This window comes from Littorina saxatilis, linkage group LG12 (genome assembly GCF_037325665.1).
Source record: "Littorina saxatilis isolate snail1 linkage group LG12, US_GU_Lsax_2.0, whole genome shotgun sequence".
NCBI classification, from domain to species: Eukaryota; Metazoa; Mollusca; class Gastropoda; order Littorinimorpha; family Littorinidae; genus Littorina; species Littorina saxatilis.
This window is the reverse complement of record NC_090256.1, coordinates 67,170,542-67,180,541: the sequence shown is the minus strand read 5'-3', so window position 1 is coordinate 67,180,541 and position 10,000 is coordinate 67,170,542. Positions and strand designations below refer to the sequence as shown.

Genomic DNA, 10,000 nt, shown 5'->3' with positions numbered 1-10,000 from the left:
ACACCGGAACCACCTGTCACATGTGCCTTTCATGTTGCAAAAACCATACAGCGATTTTCGTGGGATAATCTTTCACAAAACAGGTAATGATCAAAGCCACGTCACGACCTGCCAGACACTGAAACTAACCTTTCGCGCGTGTTTGCGCAAGAGAGATAACTGTTTCATCCAGAGGTGGTGTAATCTCCCTTAGCTTTTGCCTGGCACCTAGTTTGTCAGAGATTTTACGGCCGTGCCTCCCCTCCTCTGACACGAGTTACAATTAAAGGAAAAATATCAAGAGAAGTGATTGCTGCTAGGGGTGGTGCTTTTGGCAGGTTGTTTTCGGCACAGAACTTCATTAAAACGCCGGCGTCACGCCAAACAAGTGAATATGACGAGAACAATGAGGCAAGCATACAATCATCGTACACAATATGTTTCTATGATATCTATGACAGGTTATGCGCTTCCAAATTCTCCCTCAGACAGACGAATCAAAGCTGTCAGGTTTAGTTTAAAAGAAGAGCAGACAAATCAGGGGCGGGCGAGGGGGGGGGGGGGGGGGGGGTTTCCAGCCAAAAAATTTAAAAAAAGTTTGTGTTTATTTGGGTTGTTGTTGTTGTTTGGGGTATTAATCAGTGACAAAATCTGCTGCCTGAAACTGGTAATGATCATCCTCAGAATGCACCAGATTGCTCCATTTTGCATTCTTTTTTCTAAATTTTCCGGGGGGGCATGCCCCCGGACCCCCCTAGCAAGCTAGGCGCTTCGCGCCTTCACACCCATATCTTCACAATATACTTTTGGAAACCCCCCCCATAAAATGAACTGATCCGCCCCTGCAAATGGTCTCATTTACCTTTGAGAGAGACAAGGGTAGACATCGGAAAAGAAGGGCGAAGGGGAAGAAATAAAATAAAACATGCACTGGCAGAGAGCGGGGAAGGAAGAGTTGTTTGTATATAAATCGAGTGATGAAATTCTTCTGCTCCCTAATTATTATAATTAAGAAGTATGATGATGACGACGACAAAGAAACAAACTTCCTGCAGGTCACAGTCACAGTCTCTAACGTTCAATTTGTATATAAATCGAGTGATGAAATTCTTCTGCTCCCTAATTATTATAATTAAGAAGTATGATGATGACGACGACAAAGAAACAAACTTCCTGCAGGTCACAGTCACAGTCTCTAACGTTCAAATGCATCATCCATAGACTGCACTTACGCTATAGTACGCTTTTTCTGTTGTGTTTATCGCGCGACATACTATAGCTGCTACGGTTATCGTGCTAAACATATATTTTAAACCAGTAGGCTATTTCTTCCCAAGTTCGAATCCTGCCCCTCAATTAACGGTAAACCGGTCCTCTGTTACGCAAACCAGTCAAAGCAAATCTAACAGACATGTGATTACATCATAATTGTCCGAGGAGGGAAAACCGGTCCAAAAAAATATCAACCGGTATCTGTGACCGGTTGGCCGATTTCATTTCCAGTACTTTGACTTTTTTTGGCGAAGAAATATCAGAAATTTTTGATTAACGCTGCTCTTGTGCTTGCAACACCGGACAGGCCACAGTCTGTGACTGGCCATTCACAGAACGTACAATGTCTTCGGCAAACAGACTTCTTCTTCTTCGTTCATGGGCTGAAACTCCCACGGCTTCTACGTGTATGACTGTTTACCCCGCCATTTAGGCAGCTACACGCCGCTTTCGGGGAGGGAGATATGCCCTCAAATGTCGTACAAGCCGGTCAACCCTGTGTCACGAACTGAAACCTCTGCTGAACAATCCTTCTCATTGCGGTCAATGCGCATGCGCCAGTCTTGGACTTAAAAAATGCGACCCTTTGACCGAACGAACCATGGGTTAGGGTTAGGGTTGGGATTATGGTTAGGATTAGGGTAAGGTTTTTTTGTTTGTTTGTTTGCTTAACGCCCAGCCGACCAAGGGTAAGGGTTAGGGTAAGGGTTAGGGTTAGGGTAAGGTTGTTCACGACCTGATTAATCTCCCCATGTTAGCGCATGCGCATTGACCGCAATGAGAAGGATTGTTCAGGCAGAGTTTTCATTTCGTAACACCGGCATTAGGCCATAGGAATCAGAATACAATTACTTGGTTTGCCATAACCAAAAAAAAAGATAAAAAGAAAACCTTACCACACACGCGTTGCGCATATCGGCGACTCTTGACCAGAAACAGGAATATACTGATAAAAAATAATCCCCCAAAACAGGATTCGTCTTATAACAAGAATGTAAAGATCTATAGAGGGTAAGAAGACCCTGTGGCCCACTAACACAAACCCCCTCACACTCTCCGCCCCATTCACGGCAATTCTTGTCCAAACAGCGGAATACTATGTAATGATAAAAAACAATCATAACAACACAGGTGTATTGTACCAAGGATGACCAGGTCTATAGACTATAAGAAAACTTTGTGGCATACCTACTCCCCCCAACCAACCCCCCCCCCCCCCCCGCTCCCAACACACACGCATTGCGCATGTCGACGACTCTTGTCCAGACACCGGCTAAATACAACCGCAATACACAGAAGTTTAATTCGTCTTATACAATATGAGCTTTAAAACAAATTCTTGTAGAATATCCATGTCCTCCTCAAACAGACACTGGCAGCTGGAAGGTCAGCGACTGCCTGTTATCAACGTAATGTTACGTCGTATTTTGGGAGGCGTATATCAGGAGAAACCCGCTCCTGGGAGTCTCTGGGATGAGAACAGCGATGCAAGGGAGGACGGTATTTGCCAAAAGGAGAAAACACCGGCATAATGACCTTAAGTTTTATCGGTCTGACATTTCACCGTGCTTCGCTGTCTCCGTAGTTGTTTAATCGGCCGAGTATGCAACCAGCATTGTAAACTGTACAGTTGAGAAATAGCCATACCCGCAGGCCGTGTGCGAGAATAATTATATAGTGCCGTCAAGGATGTGCGTGTGTGTGTGTGTGTGTGTGTGTGTGTGTGTGTGTGTGTGTGTGTGTGTGTGTGTGTGTGTGTGTGTGTGTGTGTGTGTGAGGAATCAGAGGAAGAATTCGAGCAAGGAATGTACACACACACAGGAAAATTCAACCCATAATTATTAACCATACTGAAATCATAATCAACATCTTGGGAAGGCATCACAGTCGGGTATTATTGTCCCTGTAGCCAAACCGAGTTAACTGAAATTATTTGGCTATCAAGAAGTTGTGGGTTCAGGAGAATAACATACATTGAACTCACGTAGGCTTACTATAGCAAAGCTCCGTCGATAATAAAACGGAAAGTAATACATTTCAAACATTCAAAAACAGTCAAATATATACACAATAGAAGGTATTGCAATACATACACACACACACGATCATACACGTACACACATGAACACACACACATACACACACACATAAACACACACACACACACACACACACACACACACACACACACACACACACACACTCACACACCCTCCACCATCCCAAATCACCCCCCGCCAAACCCATCCACCCAACGACCCACCTACCCGTAAAAAACAAACAAGATCAACAAATATACATATAAGCACATTGGATCACCAGAAAGAAATCTTTCTCTCTATCTATCTCTCTCTCTCTCTCACACACACACACACACACACACACACACACACACACACACACATACACATACACAAACGCACACACACAAACACGCACGCACACACGCACGCACGCACGCACGCACACACACACACACACTCACACACACACACACACACACACTCACACACACACACATGCGCGCGTAAGCAACCCCCCTCCCACACACATACACGCAAACAGAGGGAGTGAGAGGTGGGGGGGGGGGGGCAAGTCTGGCAAAGCTTCAAGCACTATACTCACTGAAACAGGATGTCGCAGCAAAGATCGCAAGATAAGTCTGATCACGTGACATCTGACGTCAGAACCCAGATGAAAAGCTGGACCAATGAGAACCTGAAAAGATAAAGACACCCGGGCACCATTGAACAAAAGCGGAAGACCGACATCTCATTGTCATATCCACTAAATCGTCAACAACTTTTTCTCGCCTCTGTTACAATTCTCTTTCGAAGCAGCAGCAACGCAATTATAATTGTGTTTTTGTCTCTTTCAGTAAATAATTCAATAAATAAAAAAGTGAAACTTAAGAACAAAAAGTCTTAAACATCCCATGGAGCCGGCAAAGCAAATAACTCCGGCAATAACAACAACTTGATGAAAGTTATGGTAGAAGTGTTTACGACAACTACAGGACTTGCCGCCAATCAGCAACACATACCAACCTCAAAATAATAATCATCACATACAGCCCTCTTTGCGGCTGATGCTTCAGTTCCTGACAAGAATCACTTCTTCAGCTTAATTCCCAAAGCAAACCGTGAACAAAACGACTATTACAGTTAACATTTCCTTGAACAACTGTGAAAACTGAACCAAATCAGTGAGCGCCAATTCTGAACAGACGAAGTTTCGATCGATGAAACAAAAAGAAGTCAGAAGCTTTCTATTGCTTTCACACGCCGCTCACAGCAAACGCTTTGTCAAAACCGAAAAGAAAAGTGCGTGATGACTTCTATTAGAACAGTTCCGACTCTATCGCCAAAGAGCGAATCACTTGGCCAGGCAGCGAATGCATGCAATCGAGACTTGGCATCCCAAAAGCACCAGTCGTATTCTCGGCTAGCTTCCCGACTACTTGAAGGCAACAACTTGCAGAGATGTTGGTCTGGCTGGGATTTGAGCTTGTGCTAAAAGCAGAGTCACCGGAAAATGGCGTGTAAATAGAATTCGTGTTAAGAATACTCTATAGAAATTGCTTTCAAAGAACATAACGACGTAACAGTGATTGAAACTTTGTCAAAATATTAGCGCAAGTCTGGATTCAAATGAAAATGTCAGTTTAGGGAAAAACAAGTCACGTATACAAGCAAAAGTTTACCTAATCACAACGATGCAATGTATAACAAGGAAAACATGACCTTTTTGTGTGCGATACACAATTAGACGCAGAAATACGAGAATATGAGAATGCACCTGATTCAACATCCTCCGTTAAAACAAATCCTCAATATGTCCATGCATTCAACAAGACATTTATTGAAATGATTACCCTCGGTAGAAAAGCTGAAATCAAAGAAATGCATCTATAATAAAATGATGCACAATGGCAGATGCAAAAATAAAGCCACCATCTGGTTCTAGTCAGACAAAATGCATGCTATCGCCTTGAAGTATGAGTCTCTTTTGTACTGAAGACCGGATGGACAAGCCCAGGCGGCCATCTCTCTCTTTCGTTTAAGCCAACTGTAATTTTGTTTGACTGGCATTTAGCTCCACATACATTGAGGTTTGACTCTTCTTGAAAATGCCGAAAGTCTCAGGGCTTGAAAAACACGAAGACACGCCATTCTGATAAGCATCGCTCCACGGCTATTGCCAGTTGTCTCTCTGACCGGACGCTACAGTCCTACGCGAATCTATCAAAACAAAAATGCATAGTTATCTCCCATATGTTTTTCGCGAGCACTGATCTAAATTTGAGATTGCAGATTGGCCGACTTCGACAGTGATCTCCGTTCTGTTCTTCACAGTTATGATAAAGACATCGTTCTGAGGTCAAAACAAGTCGACATTTTGGGACTGCTGCCAGAAGGAGACCGTAATATATGGTTTCATCACTGTCAACAGGTTACAGAAAAAATCGTCTGCTCCAGCGAGCGCCGAAACCAAACGGTTGATTATCACGTGACACTTTTGCCATATTTGAGTTGTTTGCACAGTAAATACAGCCGCAAAAAATAGCTCGCTTGAAACTGTCTTACATATCAATTCCTTTGTAATTTAAAAATTACAAAACACCATGAAAAATCATAATCGACGATCGTGAATCTGCTTATATCAATAATACATTACAAAAAGCTCGAAATATGTAAAAAAAAAATTAAAAAAATAAGAAAAGAAAATCGGTTTCCTTGCCAGACAAGGAAACTCAAGGCATCCTGTCAGGGAGAGAATGAGCCGAACTCATTTTGATCTGAGTTCAGGATGGAAGACACGCATGCAAGCTTGAGCAAATACCAAAAATATAAAGCCCCTGTGCTCTATCGGCCCAACCCAAAGTCATCCTGAACGCAGGTAAAATGAGTTCCTCCCCTTCGGGTCTCATGTATCCCTGACAGGATGCCTTTGTTTTCTCCCTTTGGAGAAGAAATCGATATATTTTTTTTAAACATATTTAGAGCTTTTCGTAATGTGTTATTGATAAAAGCAGATTCGCGATCGTCGATAATGATTTTTCATGGTGGGTAATTTTTAAATTACAAAGGAATTGTTGTGTAAGACAGTTTCAAGCGAGCTATTTTTCGCGGATGTATTTACTGTGCAAACAACTCTAAATATGGCAAAAGTGTCACGTGATAATCAACTTTGTCACGTGATCATAACAAAATGGCTACGGAGCGGACACCGGTTAAAAGTAGATGTGTCCTTTGTGACAATGAAAAGACCGAGTCCAGCCATAATTATACGGTTGTAGGCAAAGTTGGGTGGAAAAATGAACAGCTTGGTGAAATGGTTGAGTCTCTCAGTGGAGAATCTGTTCGTCGAGAGATGGAAGAATCGGCCATTCTGCAATCACTTTCGTCTTTTCTCAGAAACATTAGCGAAAAACATATGGGAGATAACTCTGTATTCTTGTTCAATAGATTTCGGCTTTTAGCTCCTTTACTCCGCGTAGTAATGATCCATCCTGTCGGAGAAACGCTGAGCGAGAGCGTGGACCGATGATTATCAGAATGCCCCCAAAGTGTCCATTCACAGCACTGACCCAAGACAACCCAGCAAGGTCCCTATAGCCAAATTCAGATCTCCTCTAGCCGCCGACAGCCAGCTGTATGCATTTATGAGGGCGTAAAACTTAAATTTCTCTCTTCTCTTGAAAATATCATCCGTACGCCTAGAGCCTACAAAGTAACACACCGCATCCAGTATGCATTATAATTTGTGTGTTTACTCTACTGTATGGCGAGATCAGTGTTACTTTCGCAGATTGGCGAACATGTCCAGCTATACCTACTTGCTATGACGCCCGTGTATATAAAATGAAATGAAACTGGCCAATGCATGCACTATCGAATGAAAGGGTTTTTTTTGTGTGTATCGCCTTAAAGCGATATCTTTACAGCCGTTACCGAAGGTACATACTCAGTGAGAAAACAGTCGTACAAACATTCAGTTCAATGCTGTCCACGAGAGAAAAAAACAACACTCTAATTCCCCAATGGCACCGTGGGTTAAGGTCTTGAATCCACCATTGAATGTGCATATTATATCTGCCGAGCGATTTCATTTTTTGGACGTTCTTTCGTCACCTAGAGTGGAAGGGGCGATGTTTTCTGTCTAGGACTACCAGGGCCCATTTGTTGACAAGATAAAACAAATAAACGAAAAGGTAACGAGGAAGAATACACCAATAAAGTAATAAGAGACAAGACAAGACAAGACAAGACAAAATCTTTATTATCGAGGGTAATAGATAAGCAAGAATATTGCTTTTTTACATCCAGCCCTCGCCCTAATATAGGGTCAACAAGAACAGAAAACAATATAATCAAAGAACTATCACATCAAACTTAATACATTATAACTGTATATACAGATACAAATTTAAAAATAAATTGTCATACTGCATTTTAAGTACAATTTCCAATGATAAAAAGTGTCAATTTTTAACATAACTTTAATTTAGATCTGCATATTATTACAATTTTGTTTAACATGCACATACATTTTAAATGAATTGATGTACCATTCAGCACATGTTTAGTTGCATAATGTACGACATATAATTTTTTTAAGCTGTCTGTGTTTGTTTTGTGTTTAAGAAAAATAGGCAGTGAGTTCCATAGGACCGCACCTGAATGAAGAAGGCTTGATTTGAAAAGGTCAATACGTGGAGTCGGTGTTATGATTTCTGTTATAGTTCAAAATAAAATTATCACGTAATGTCTCCGGTGCATATCCTGACATCACTTTATGCATTATAACACCTTTATTATACATTAATCTTTTTTGAAATGGTAATACTTGCAAATTTTTATAATCAGATTCTGAAGGAGTGTGATTTTTTAGCATAATAAGCTTAACTGCTCTTCTGTGAAGACTGGCTAAAGGTTTCAAAACATTAGCACTTGCACAATCCCATACAGTGGATGCATAATCAATATTTGACAAGATGTGATTGTTAAAAAAACATCTTTGGCGAGTGAAGATTCAAGAAGTTTTTAATTTTTGAAAACTGATATATTTTTTGAGAAGCAATCTTACAGATGTAATCAATGTGATCATGCCATGATAAATTGTTATCAATCTTTACACCAAGAACTTTATGGTGAAACACTTCTTCCAATACTTGATTTTTAATATAAAGAGGTGGAATGCTCGATACTAGATTTTGTCTTTTCTGTCTTGTGGTTATTAGCATACATTTTGTTTGTGTATGGTTAAGAGACAAATGGTTAAGAGAGAGACAATGACAATGACAATGACAAATCTTTATTTTTCGAGGGTGACAAGAATAAGCATAGATATGCTTTTTTGCATCTGGCCCTCGCCCTAAAGAGGGACTAACCTCTATAACTATGACTAGGAAAAAAAAAAAGGTTACATAAAAACATTAATGGTAGAACATATAAGTTTATGTACATGAAGCGCATTATGTACAAGCATTGTAGATCATTAGGTAGTGTTCAAAATTGGGTGTAAGAGAGAGAGAGAGGGAGAGACAGAGAGGGGGAGAGACAGAGAGAGACAGAGAGACAGAGAGAGACAGACGGACAGAAAAAGACAGACAGACACAGAAACAGAGGGACAGAGACAGAGAGAGAGAGAGTATGTATGTATGTCTGTCTGTATGTATGTATGTATGTATGTATGTATGTATGCATGTATGTATGTATGTATGTATGTTTGTATGTATGTATGTATGTGTCTGTGTGTCTGTATGTCTGTATGATTGTCTGTATGTATGTATGTCTGTATTATGTCTGTCTGTATACATGTATGTATGTATGTCAGTATGTATGTATGTATGTCAGTATGTATGTATGTATGTATGTCTGTATGTATGTATGTATGTATGTATGTATGTACGTATGTCTGTCTGTCTGTCTGTCTGTCTGTCTGTCTGTCTGTATTTATGTATGAATGTATATATGTGTGTCTGTATGTCTGTATGTCTGTATGTATGTATGTATGTATGTATGTATGTATGTATGTATGTATGTATGTATGTATGTATGTATGTATGTATGTATGTATGCACGGTATGTATATATGTATGTATGTCTGGCTGTCTGTCTGTCTGTATGTATGTATGTATGTCTGTATGTCTGTATGTATGTATGTATGTATGTCTGTATGTCTGTATGTATGTATGTATGTATGTATGTATGTATGTATGTATGTATGTATGTATGTATGTATGTATGTATGTATGTATGTATGTATGTATGTATGTCTGTATGTCTGTATGTATGTATGTCTGTATGTATGTATGTATGTATGTATGAATGTCTGTATGTATGTATGTATATATGTATGTATGTCTGGCTGTCTGTCTGTATGTATGTATGTATGTCTGTATGTCTGTCTGTATGTATGTCTGTATGTCTGTATGTATGTATGTATGTATGTATGTATGTATGTATGTATGTATGTATGTATGTATGTATGTATGTATGTATGTATGTATGTATGTATGTATGTATGCCTCTTTGTCTGTCTGTTTTTCTGTGTCTGTTCTTCATCTGTCTGTCCGTGCGCCCGTTCCCTGTCCGTGAGGCCGTCTGGGATCGTGTCTATTCGTGTTGGTGTCGCCGTCTCTGTTTGTGGCCGAGACGTGTGAATGTTATCTCTCAGGCGATTTGAGAAGTACTTGGGAATGAGCTGTCTGGGAACCTACCCCATTGTGATCCTGTCACATGTG

The 10,000-nt window shown here is 40.5% G+C and overlaps 1 long non-coding RNA gene across 1 annotated transcript in view; it reads right to left on the bottom strand.

Annotated features, from left to right (window-relative positions):
* The window catches only part of LOC138982623 (uncharacterized), a 52,611-nt gene extending 48,647 nt beyond the window's left edge, over window positions 1-3,964 (bottom strand). The window contains exon 1 of the long non-coding RNA XR_011460902.1: window positions 3,877-3,964. This is a non-coding gene — a long non-coding RNA (uncharacterized lncRNA). The remainder of the gene's footprint in view (window positions 1-3,876) is intronic.
* Between the last annotated feature and the right edge of the window lie 6,036 nt (window positions 3,965-10,000).